Source organism: Staurois parvus, unplaced genomic scaffold (genome assembly GCF_062004578.1).
Source record: "Staurois parvus isolate SC_StPar_1 unplaced genomic scaffold, SC_StPar_1.0 ptg000440l, whole genome shotgun sequence".
Lineage (NCBI taxonomy): Eukaryota > Metazoa > Chordata > Amphibia > Anura > Ranidae > Staurois > Staurois parvus.
The window spans coordinates 3,294,405-3,308,309 of record NW_028318236.1 but is presented as its reverse complement, the minus strand read 5'-3'; positions in this window follow the sequence as shown (position 1 = coordinate 3,308,309).

Here is a 13,905-nt window from a genome sequence, read left to right as displayed (position 1 = left end):
ATAGGTCTGATACAAGTAGGTAGATACAGATTACAGGCAGGAAACTGACTTTTGCTGCTCTCTACCTTCTGTACTAGGCTGTGGTAGAAATATAGAATATATGCCAGGTACAGCATATGGTGTCTGTTGTAAGTGTCAGCTTCTGTGAGCTGATGGTTACACACAGGATCCTCTCCATACCACAGGACTTCCTGAGCTCAATGGAGAAGGTCAGCTTTGTCCGCCACATTTAGGACGGGTGATCAGATAGGCACTCCTAAATAAAAGTTACATTTACAACTCACTGTGCCACTGAATCAGGCTTTGTGGTGACCCATAAAATGCCTAACCACATCTTACAAGTATTGAACCAGAAGAATCACAAATCTCATCTGTGTCAGGCTAATGTAAAATGGTCTAGTGACGCGAGCTAGTCCTTCTCCTGCAGCCACATCCTTCCATCCTCCCCAGATGTCCTTCTTTTGGGTCCGATATAGACATCTGTATAAAAAATATACCATTAGATGCTCATGCACACAGCCGAAAGGAGGCCATACAGTGTACATGCGTGTCAAGTACATCAATAACAGCATCCCCAGGAACCACAGCTGGCCATAGACAGCAATTACAAAATGTGGCTGTATGCGCCAGTACTTGCATAAAGATGTATGCCCCAAAAAGCAGACTGTATGCACTCAGAGTATGCATCTGTGCACAGGCTGTAGGGCTAAGCATACCCAATCTTGCACAATCTCCTTTAGGCCGCACCGCCTGTCAAACATAGCTATTAAAGGCACAGGGGCCCCTATATCAATTGCTATTCAGCAAAATCAAAACCAAAAAAACAACAGGCATTTATGAGGTGACTGCTTAGTTGTACTTTGAAAAGCGATCCACCGCTTATCGTTTTTCAGATACAAATGGAGAAACAGAAAAAGGGCACACCATAATTTATTAAAGAAACAAAAATAGGTATCATACTCACATGGTCCATTGTGTCCATTGTGAGTATGATACCTATTTTTGTTTCTTTAGTAAATTATTTTAAACGATAATGCACTAGGTCGGTGCGCCCTTTTTCTGTTTCTCCATTTGTATCCAGTGTATTCGGACCACCCCGGTCTGTTGAGGGCAGCAAGCAGTGCATATTCCAGAAAATTCCAGAACATTCCTATTGGGTCTACTGAGTCCTTTCCTAGCGCAGGAGTAAAGTGTTTGTTGTGTTGGATATCGTTTTTCAGAGCATGGACTATTGTGAACCTAGCCTAATATGTTGATCTGTATGTTAACCACTTAAGCTCTGGAAGGTTTTACTTCCTTCATGACCAGGCCATTTTTTGCTATTCAGCACTGTACTATTTTAACAGGTAATTGCGTGGTCATGCAACTCGGTATCCAAACTAAATTTGTATCATTCTTTTCCCATAAATAGAGCTTTCTTTTGGTGGTTTTTGATCACCACTGGGGTGGGGTTTTTTTTTTGTTACATAAATGATAAAAGGCCAAATATTTTGAAAAAAAAACCCAATATATTTTACTTTCTGCTATTAAACATATTCAATAAAACAAAATAAAATTTCTTATTAAATTTAGGCCAGAATGTATTCTGCTACACGTCTTTGGTAAAAAAAAAAATCCCAACAAGTGTTTATTGATTGCTTTCCATGAAAGCTATAGTGTCTGCAAACTATGGTATATATGCTGGATTATTTATTTATTTATTCTACCAATGGAGGTGATCAGCGACTTATAATGGGACTGTGATAGCGAGGTGGGCAATCTGACACTAATTGACTCTGGGTGGAAACTGACTAACTGCCACTGACATCTCTAATGACACTAATACAGTGACCAGTGATTATCTTGTACACTGTCACTGTACTATTGACACTGGATGGGAAGGGATTAACATCTCTGATAATCAGGGGGTTAAGTATGTGCCTAACAGTGTTAATTTGTGTAATGTGTGCTGCTATTTACTAAAAATCTCTTTTTTTCTTCTCCCTGCTTTACAGGGAGAAGTAACAGATCTGTACAGAGCCCTGTGTTAATTGTCAACTCAGGGCTTCTGGCTGTGATTGGACACAGCTGACATGAATCATTGGCAGGGACTTGATGACAAACTTCTGCTGTGTACAATCACAATGGGAGACGGTGGGTGGGGGCACGCGCGTGCCCTGTACCTGGAAAAGGCCAGCAACATACAGGTACATCGCTGTGCCTGTACAGGCCACCCGTCCGCATTACATTGTGCGTCTGCAAGTGAAAATAGTGTTACTTTAGATTAAAAGTAAATGATGATTCTGATACAAAGCACTGCAAAGTTACTTACAAATTAAATGAGCATGTCTTATCCCTTTAGATTTTGCACTTTTTTTAAAATCTGACACAAAAAATTTAATGAACAAAACAAGAGTTTAAATATTAATGGCTGGAAAAACAGAGATAAAAAAAATCAGCAGAAATATAATAAAGTGATTCTCAGCCCTGGTTCACACTGGATGCGACTTGGCACGAGATTTGCATGCCCTGCAACTTTCAAATTGCATGCCAAGTCACACCCTATTGTCTGCAATTGGAGCGGTCTGCAATTGTCTGCAATTGGAGCGGTCATGTGGGTGAGTTTCCGATTTGGTTGGAGCAGCATTGATTTCAAGAGTAGTACATGCACTACTTTTGGTGAGATTTGCATAGACATCTGTATCAGATGTCTTGCAAATCATGCCTGAAATCACTGTAAGTCGCACGATTTCAGAGTCAGGCTTGATGTGAACGGAGGGTAATGGTTATTTTTTCATGTTTTCAAAATACCAAACAAGTTTTACTTACCTGCTCTGTGTAATGGTTTTGCACACAGCAGCCCAGATCGTGGTTCCTGGTTCCTTTCCCCCGCTGATTGCTACCATAGCAAGCTGTGTGTTCTGGGGGCACTTGTTCCTGAGCCACCTCTGTGTGTCCATAGGACTTGGTCCTGCCCCCCTATCCCTCCACACTGGCTGTGATTGACAGTAGTAGGAGCCAATGGTCTCAACCAATGAGGAGGGAGAGACCCGGGGAAGCCGCTGCTCTCATGCACATCTCTGGATTGGGCTCAGATGAGTATAAAGGGGGCTGCGAGGGAAACTGCACTCAGAAGGTTTATTTCTTTCGTGAATAGAATGCATGAAGGTGAAAAACTTTCTGCCTTTGCAACCACTTTAATGCCTAAGCACAATTTTGCAACTTTGACAACTTTGACATGTGTTAGTAAAACTGTACATATCATCAAACTACAAGGTGGAGTCCATGAGAATGGAAAAACAGACAGTGCTTTAGGCCTTATTCACAACAGCAACACATAAAAAAAAGTAGGCATCTGGGGTGAGTTTTTAACACACCTTTAATTGGGCAGCACAGTGGCTAAATGGTTAGCACAGTGGTCACCAAACTGCGGCCCGAAAGCCAGATGCAGCCCTTTGCTTGCTTTTATCTGGCCCTTGGGGCACTATTTATTCCACTGACACCAATAAATTCCTCCCAATGATGGGGCACAATTCCCACTGATGACACAAACGATGGGGCACAGTTCATTCCAATGATACCAAGAATGGGGCCCAATGACACCAATGATGAGGCACAATTTCTCCCAATGACACCATCAATGTGGCACAATTCCTCTCACTAACACCAAAGATGGGGCATTGTTTACTCCCACTGATGCCGAGACATTTTCTGGTCTGGCCCCCCTAAAGTCTGAAGGACAGTAAACTGGTGCTTTGCTTAGAAAGTTTGGAGACCCCTGGGTTAGCACTTCTGTAATAAGTACTAGGGTCGTTGGTTCAAATCCCAACCATGGCACCACCTGCCTGGAGTTTGCATGTTCTCCCTGTGCCTTTCCTCCAGGTACTCTGGTTTCCTCCCACACTCCAAAGACATGCTGGTAGGTTAATTGGATCCTGTCTAAATTGGCCCTAGTATGTGTATGAATGTGAGTTAGGGACCTTAGATTGTACACCCTTGAGGGTTAGGGACTGATGGGAATGTACTATATATATATGAAAAGTGCTGCGTAAATTGATGGTGCTATATAAGTACCAGTAATAAATAATAAAATAAATAACTTGTGTCAAATGCACATTTGGAGAGCATAACGAACAACTCGCATTAACAGTTAAGCATCAGTACTTTGAGCAAGTGTGAACAAGGCCTAAAGCTGCATTCACACCTGAGCGAGGCGACTTGCCTCATGCATTTTTTTGAACATTTGTTGTACGACAACCCATAGACTTGAATGGGCTGCCTGTCGCATCAAAGAACCACAAGTACCTTTTTTGGTACTGAGCCAAGCACATTTGGCAACACGCTTTTGCACATTTTGGTACATTACACACACTTAACAAGACGCAGGGCTGCTACACACGTTTGGGATGCCATTAAGAAATAAACGCAGTCTAAAATGATCTCTTGCAGTGGGGCTGCACCCATGCTTCATGGGTCAGTTTTCGCGGAGTTGGGCTTTAAAAGCACTGTGTCAGAGTCCATTTTTTGACAGCATTGTACTTACACAGCAACTCACGGCTATCATTTTAAGGGCCCATTCACACCAGATGTGTTTGGCTGCATTTGGCACATTTTATTCTGCAATTTATCCCACTTATGATAATCTTATGATAATGCTCAGTTATGTTTGTGGTAATAAAAAAAAAACACGGCAAAGTTATTTACAAATTAAAGTTGAAATTTAGCATTTTATTTTTTGCTATGCAGCACCAAGGACACAAGTTACCTGTAATGAATGGTGTCCCATGTTTGGCAGGCTGCTGCATAGTGTAGAAATCTCCTCCCCACAGCGTTGATCTCCTGGGGTTAACATCAGTTGCTACAAGTGTGAAAAAGTGTGCCCCTTCTGCCCAACTCTTCCATTCATAGAACGTGTACCATTCTTTCCCAGAAAGTAAAATGTGTTGTGAATGGAGGACAGGTAGATGATGACAGGATCCACCTCCTCCCATCACAGAACAATTTGCATTCTGAGAAAGTTTTCTGAACAGAGTAAATAAATGGTAAAGCTTTGTTGAAAATGTATACAATTGGCGCATATTGCAGCATGTCAGGAATTAATACTTAAACGTACGCCTATGTGAGTGCTGTGTTTGTTCGCAGGAAGAGGCACAGATGTTCTGAGCATCCACAGGCAGGCACTTCCATTGATTGACACAGCCACTGCTCCCAATCTGACATCTGTGCAGATGCATAAGGGTGTGGGTCCCCGAATGCACAATGTCTGCACCCAAACAGCCATCGAATTGGGAGCAGTGATTGTGTCTGTGCAGCTGCTGCATCCCAATAGACATTGATTGGGACTGCCTGCACGGGGATGCATGGAACACCAGTGCATCCCCATACAGGCAAACATGGCCCTCGCATGGGTGTACATTTAAGTATGCCCGTGTACAAGGCCTTAAAGTTACTGAAATTTCTACTTTAGGGTAAATATTATAATAATAATTATAATATGTGCTAAATACTTTATATATTCAAACTTTATATAGTCAAACATAGTTCAAAGGTGGCACACAGACAGTAGGAAATCAACATATTGCTAATACCATTCCATACAAATATTATATGAATTTATTTTGTTCATGAATAAAAAATATATCCAACACTGGAGCAGTTGCCTTTGTTTATGGTGCTAGAATCATTTATTATTTTTTAATAAAATAAATTGATATAATTTTTGTATGACATGGTTTTAGCAGTATGCCCATTTCCCATTGCCTATATGCCCCCTTAGAATAAGTATTTTGTTAGAGGAGCATCTACTGAATCACAATGAGTCTGCACCATCTCACAATGTTGCAATTATTATGAGCTTACGTTTTTATTCTTATTTTTTTTTTAAAGAATATACTTTACATACAGCATGCTATAATATACCTTTGGCCAACTCTGGTTAGAATCAGAGACACTGCTACTTGACCGTCCAGGATAAAGTGTTGGAGGGTTCTCAAGTGAGATTAAATCACTGGCCCCAAAATGTGACAATGTTCTTGCTGGCAACAGGCTTGAGCACCATCTCATGAGAAGGCTTCACACTTTGCCATATCTGGAATGCCCAATTCCATTACAGAAGTGTGAGGGCTGCCATGGAACATTGAGGTGGTAAGGGAGTATGGATCAGTAAAGGTATCTGCTAGTGTGGTGGGCTACTAGGAGGTACTGACGCTTTGACTGGAATATGAAATACAGAAGTGGTTCAGTGCTTCTGTTACCATTATTGGGCCTTCTAAATCAATGTGTTTTTACTAAAAAAAAGGGTTACTTTTTCTCAGCCTCCAATCAGAATCAGACATGCCCTCAAAGTTTGAATCCACTTGGTGGTTGTTGGGAAATAACTCCAATACTTAGCAAAGAAAGCCTTAATATTAACGACTTAAGTGTTCTGGAAGTGGAGCAAACAGCTGATCACATTTTTGAGGATTGGTCCACTTTAAACTATATTTATATGCACGTCTACAAAAGGAGCACTTCTATGGATACACAGCTTTGTCTGAGATGAAAACCAGCCATATTAGTACCTGTCACGACAAGCAGAATGGAAAAACAGACAGAATGCAGATAAAACTGGTAGACACATCTCTATTTACCTTCTATCTGCAAATAAGCAATCAATTTCTTTTCTACAACAAGGAGATAGTGTTATCACGGGCACAGATTACATACACAGAATATACGCTTCTCCGTGGAAGAAAGAACATTGCACTGTTTATTAAATGACTTTGTTCTTAGTTCTATACCATGTATCTATGTATGAAACTCAAATATTTGCTTTGACATACAGAAGAACATTGACTGCTCCCCTTAACTATTTTTCCTACATTTGTTATATAAGTAATTACTATATTATAGTCATTGCCTTGATCTACTTAATAAAGCTATGGTTTCCACCCAAACAGCTACAAATGTAATATCATAGATGGAAATGATGCCACAAGAAACAGAAACAATATTTTCTTGATAATTAATTGAGATCAGAATCAGGTTTCGACCACATCTGGAGTATGCTGTCTAGTTCTGGTCACCAATCCTCAGGAAGGATGTGCTGAAGCTGGAGAGTCCAGAGAAAGGCAACAAGGCTAATAAGAGGACTGGAGGACCTCAGTTATGAGGAAGGACTACAAACATTAAAATTATTCTCCCTGGAAATGAGATGCTTGAGAAGAAATATGATAGTGATAAACAAATATCTTAATGTTGATTCTAGCATAAGGAATAAACTATTCAGTCTCAGGGAGTGTAAGACGACATGGGGCCATTCAGTGAAATTGGAGGAGAAGCGGTTTAACCTTAAACTGCATTTTCACTATCAGAGCGGTAAGAATGTGGACCTCCCTTCAACAATTGGTGGTGTTAGTGGGAAATATTAATAGTTTAAAAAAATTATTGGATGGGCATCTTGGCGAGCACAGTATAGGGGGACATAGGAAATGGTTTTTGATATGAAAACACACACAGGTTGAAATAGACAGAATGGTGTCTTTATCCAACCTAACCAACTATGTATTTATGTTTAACAAATTGTAAATGGCAACAGCTCTCAAGAATATGGTTCAGTGTGTGTTTATACCATTTTCCATATCCCGATTCATTGCATTCACTAAGCAACACATCCAAAAGTTTTTTTTTAATTTATCTACGCTCCCCATTCATACCACCAATTGTGGAAGGGAGTTCCACATCCTTACCGCTCTAACAGTAAAGAACCCCTTACACCATTTAAGATTGAACCACTTCTTGTCCAGTTTCATTGTGTGACCTCATGTCTTCTTTAGAGATCTTGGGTTAAATAATTTCCTCCCAATGCTAGAGTTTTAATTCAAAGATTTGTAAATTGTAATTTTTCATGATGAAATAAATATACATTCTCAATCATGAAAACTATCTTTTACAAGGATGCCTTACAGCTGTTACAATCTAGGCTCACCACTTATTCTTGTCAATATTCAATGTAGTGTATTCTAGTGTGGCTTGATCTAATAAACTTGGCCTAGGAGGTTCTCATAGCTGCTGCCTATTGCTGTGGGTCTTGCCTACCTGGCCCTGCCCAGCTTACCTACCCCATAAAAATCTTTCCATTCCTTAGTATCCTTCAAACCTTGAAACAAATTATCAGAAAGATTACTGCAACTTTCTAAAGAGAAATTATCATATTTCATATATTGTCACACAGATCTAATGTAATGGGCCAATTGCTCAAAAGCCTTAAATGTAGACTTAGCCTGTAGACAAACACTGCTTTTTGGGCTCACCCAAAAATTAAAAGGTTCTGGAAAATAATTACTAAACAACAGACCGGACTCTGGTTTGGGCAATATTTGATAGCCTAGACTTACAAGAAACAAAATTTACAAGGCGAAGCAAGAAATTAATATCTATTATTTCATTGGAAGCAAAGACAGAAATTATTATTATTATTATACAGGATTTTTATAGCACCAACAGTTTACGCAGCGCTGTACAACATAAGGTCAAACAGTACAATTACAATACAAATTAATACAGGAGGATTCAGAGGGCCCTGCTTGTTAGAGTTTACAATCTAAGAGATTCTACACAAGTGGATATAACGTGTGCCTCCAACACTGCAACACTTTTTAGACCAGTAATGGTTATATTCCAAATGGAGTGGATAGAAACCTCTGTATGGAAAGCAACTGTAACAAATACATTCTGTAAAATCTGAAAATCATTTATACCCTATACCCAATAAAACAGAAAATAGTAAAAAGCTTTGCGCTAACATCATGGTATGCCATTCCGCCAAAACACTATCTAGCGGTCAACTGAACCATCTAACATAAATTATGGAGGGAAAATTTAAAACATGCATAACAAGATACCAATGACATGTCTTCCACAGACCTCTTAAGATCCTTAAAGGAAACATATTCTGGTATGGACCTTGTCGCCTCTAAATAATAACCTATGTTTGCGTTAATCTCTTCCATTGTATATTCCATTGTAGTGCATCACACTAGGTTGTGACTTTTTGATGTATAAAAACTATTTGTTCTACATGAGCAATGACTAGAAGCTCGTTGAACTCTTGCCAGACTACACTTTTGTGTTTCCAACGTGAATAGGCAGAGCCAACAGGACGTGAGCAGTAGAGCCTTCCATCGTGTTTCTCAGGTAAGTAACTGTTGACTAGAGAAGAGAGAGAGGTGTGCCAGACTAAGTGCACTAGGATAAAAACAGTTTATTGCACACAAGATATTAAAAACTCACAAGACGTGGGTATATATCAGGCATCAGGTATAAGAAGGAGGACGTTATCTGAGCTGCACATCACAGGCGGATGGCTGCAGTGCCAGGGTGTATCCAATGGCTGGCGCTCTAGGTGGGTCCCAACGGAAGGAGCGAGGATGGCAGGCGCAGTTACCGGGAGTCGCGGTGCAGGGAGGAACCGTGCTCAGGGCGGGCGCTGCTGGTCTCTCACATCAGCGTGGTTGATGGGGCCAGCTTGAGACGCATCCAAGATGGCCGCCGAGCGGATGTGACGTCAAGACGTTGTTAGGAGTCGTCCAAAGGGGCGGTGACACGTTTCAAGGCAACCAACCTTTTCATCAGACCTCTGAGGTCCCTTTTCCCCATGATTAGCAATGTAATTGAACCCTTCTCCACTGACCACCAATTTATGGGGGTCTTCTCCCACTAAATAACAATATAAGGAGGCCCTTTTCCTTCTAACCAAAAATTTCAGGGGGCCCTTCCCCCACTGAATATCAATGTAAGGGGTCCCTTCTCCCACTAACCACCAATGTAAAGGAGTCATTTCCCATTTGACCATTGACCATCAGTGAAACTGGGCACTTCTCCAATGACCAACAATGTGAAGCATTGTTCCATTGGCCACCAATGTAAGGTGGTATTCTTCCCATGACCATTAATTTAAGGGAGTGTCAAATACAAAAAGTGTAATCTTTATTTCTATATCTATGACATACTGATTATCTTAACATACTGTACAATGTAAATATAATCATACAAAATTTTGCAGGGGTTCTCTGAATCATGAAAATTATTTCAGGTGTTCTTCTATGGTAAAAAAGGTGAAAAAGGCTGTATAAAACCTCACAGGATGAGAAAGCAAGGAGTCGCCTGGTACATGTCTGGGTACTACCATGAGCCTCATCAAGGTATGTGTGGTTTTAACTGTTCATTGCTACTTTTAGTTGGAGGAAAACAGGCTTTAAAAACTTGATTTGCTCCATGAAGTGCAGAATACTTCACTCCTGGGCTTCTCTTCACCTTACTCATTTAAATCACCAAACTGTCATAGAAACTCATTAGGGAAGTTCAGAAGACGATTCTTGCCTTTTGAAGTTACTTTATGGGTTATAGCATACCATCTGCTTGGCTTCCCACATCCTATAATCAAAATGTTCTCAGTCCACATTTGCAGAGCCCATACACCAATGACTTAATTTAAAGGCCGGTTCAAGGCTTAATTCAAAGGTAACCAGTTGACAAGCTGCAAATAAACATAACATTGAAATCTATAATATTCAGGGGTGGTACATATGTTGGAAGCACAATCATAGGGGTTCATTTACTAAAGGCAAAGAGACTGTGCACTTTGCAAGTGCAGTTGCACTAATTTTTCTTAGTAAAGCATCACTTTGCACAGAATACCCAATCAGGTGCAAGGAAAATTAAAAAAAAAAAGTTTTGCTTGCACATGATTAAATGATGGAAATCAAGCAGACTTTACCACATTTGCTAAGCTCTGGGGGAAAGGAGTGCAACTGCACTTGCAAAGCGCGCAGTCTATTTGCCTTTAGTAAATCAACCCCACAGACTGAACATTTTGAACATAGATTGTGCAATGTTGGGCATGCCACTTGATAAGGATCTATGTGAAGTTCTGTCTTAGGTTATTAGAACCAGAAACAAACTTGCTTAGAATGAGTTAGGGTGGTCAGCTGAGGATAATTCATCCTGTTAACCAATATAAATGTATCAATCCTCAAATAAGCCTCCTTATAGTTGAATCAGACCTACAGTATATTCCTAGCTATGCTAACAGTTTCCATTGAGGGGAATGTAACCCAGTGAAATATTATTACTTGCATTAATTAAAGTGGACATTAGTTGGCGGTGGCCTGCTATGCAGGGTTACTCACATTGATAGAACAGCCCTCTGGAACTTGTATTTATGAATAGCAGGACTTGGTTGATGAGCAGAGTGTCTGGGACTACATTTCCAAGGAGAGGTAATGTGTGGGCGGGGCATATAAATATCAAAGCCTGGGAGATTGACCAGGAGAGTGCGGAGGGAGATTGCAGGAGAAGGAGGTGTGCTGACGGCTGAAGCGCTGATCTAGGCCGCAGAGCCAGGATTGGGGTGAAAAAGAGAGCGGAAAGAACTTACAGACCGCCCGGCCTGGTACACTGCCAAGCAGGTCACTCTGACAGCAGAAGACAGACCAGAATACCAAGTCTGAACCAAAGGGCCTGTGGGCTGTCTCTATCCATTGTAAAAGACAGATTGTGGCAATCCGCCGAACCCCATTGATTGGGTGAGAGAGACCCATGCATGCACTAACAAAGTGAACATTGACAGTTCGTCACCTCATCTACTTGCACATAGTTGTGAACATCACATTCAGTTGCCCCAGTGTGCGGCCTAGTTATACCAGCGCCATTGTTGGAATATATCTGCAGTACAGTTATTGTTCAAGTTGACCGTGGGGCATACAGTTACAGGCCACGATACAGCAGTGCCAACTAAATCAACAACTCCATTTCTCTCTCTGCAGAGAAGTATTGCAATTTCTGTTCACCTTTTGTCTTTGGCATTCAGAGGGAGTTGTGTTTGTCCATAGACATTAAAATTGTTGCTGTTTACTACTTCAGGCTCAGTTGATGGTTAGAACACTTAAAGGGAGCCTTGCACTATTTCTTTACCATCAATCAGGGAAGTGTTAAATCTTCTTCTTTTCCTTCACTATCTTTTATATGACCACCCTAAGGAACTACCATCCACTCCTTGTGGCAACTTCACATCAATTGGGCTCCAACAAGAACGCAGAAGACACTATAGGGTTCCTAAAGGGGGCACTACCAATTATAACTGAGAATTTTCTTTCACATTTTATCCTTGTTATATAGGTCTGAGGACCCACAGTGAGCTTATCTGTTATTGATCGTCATTTCTGCTCACTGGGGATTCAACAGTCCCCTCAGACTGGAGGTAGTGGATTATTTTTGAAGGAAGGCTTGCGAACAGATACTGTTGTTTTATTGTGAATGTTGATACTTTTGCTCACAGTTTCCAAAGAATGATCAGATTTGCTGCCAATACCCGTGTTATTTTGTTATTCTTGACTCAGTTACCTCCAGTTCTAATATAAACTTCATTTTGGCCTATACTACTCTCTGTGAGTCCATATTACAGGTGTGATTTATCTGGGTCACAAGAGCACAGTGGTGTCAACAGAGGTTGGGCTTTCAACAAGAGGTCCAGATTCACAGGGAACCCAAAAATTACTAAGCAACCCTTAACCCTTTGAGGACTGTAAGGTTTTGGAACGCCAAAAGAATCAATTTTTTTGTTTTTAAAGTTCGTACACTTCAGTTGCTGTAACTAAGCCATTTCATGAAATAATTGGCAAAAAGCTAGATCCATTTGTTGTTTGTTGATAAGAACTAATATTTTGACTCAAACCAAAAAAAAAAGAGTTTTAAGTTCTTAATCAGATGATACACGCAATTAAAAACATGGGACAAATACATCCCTTGGTCCTCAAAGGGTTAAGGGAGTAGTGCTACAGGAATATCTATCAATCATTTACACAATTAAATTCTCAGACTTTTGACTAAGGCTAGTTTCCTATCTATACAGTTTGCGGTTGATGAGATTTTCCGGAGTGTTTCACGTTGCGTCTTCAGTTTTTGAAAACGCATTTTTGTCACGTTTTGCACTTTTTTTTTGCTAATAGAAAAGTATGACAATTCTGTACATGTAGTGCGACTTTGTTGTGACTTTACACTCTCTGGCATTCAGGTAGCATCAATGTAGTGCAGAAACCTTTATGTGACCAAAGTCACATGTTAGGGTTAGGGTTAACAGCTAGGGTTAGGGTTAATGGTTAGGATAATCATCAAGCTTAGGGTTAGCAGTAATTGTTAGGGTTAGCATTTCAACCCTAATAATTACCTCTAACCCTATCTCTAACTATAATCCTAACATTTAACCCTAATCCTAGCCCTTAACCCTAACATGCAACTTGGTTCACATAAAGGTCCCTGCACTACTTTGATGTGACTTTGATGCTACCTTGATGTTACTTGAGTGCCAGAGAGTGTAAAGTCGCATCAAAGTCGCACTACATGAACAGAACTGTAATACTTTGAGCAAAAAAAAAAAACACAAAACGCGCAAAACACAATCAGCTGCAGGATAAAAAGTCCCTGACCCTTTCCAAAAAACACACCGGCTCAAAACGCCCAAATGTAAACTAGATCCATAGGAAATCATGCTAAACGGTAGTGTGTTTCTGCATACTGGAAAACGCACTGAAATCCGTATAGGTGTGAACCTTGCTCATTGACCAGTACTGGAAAAATGTTAGCGCAGCATTCACATCCATCATGGTAAATAATTTTGTGCTCGCTCCTGCGGTCTGCGGGACTGGTGGATGTTTGGAGGTAACTTCACCCTGCTGAGCGTGACTTTACATTCTGTTCCAAATCTCATGATAGTTTCTGCAGAGTTGACCACGTATTTATGCAGGTGCAACTGCTTCCTTTAGTCAGGAGGATATCTATCCCTTTCTCACCCTGGCTGGACCATGATCCCCTGGTCCTACTTCTTGCACTTTCAGGTATGGCACAGTGCACTTTTCATTGGTGTATTAATGAGTCTCTATTGACCACTCA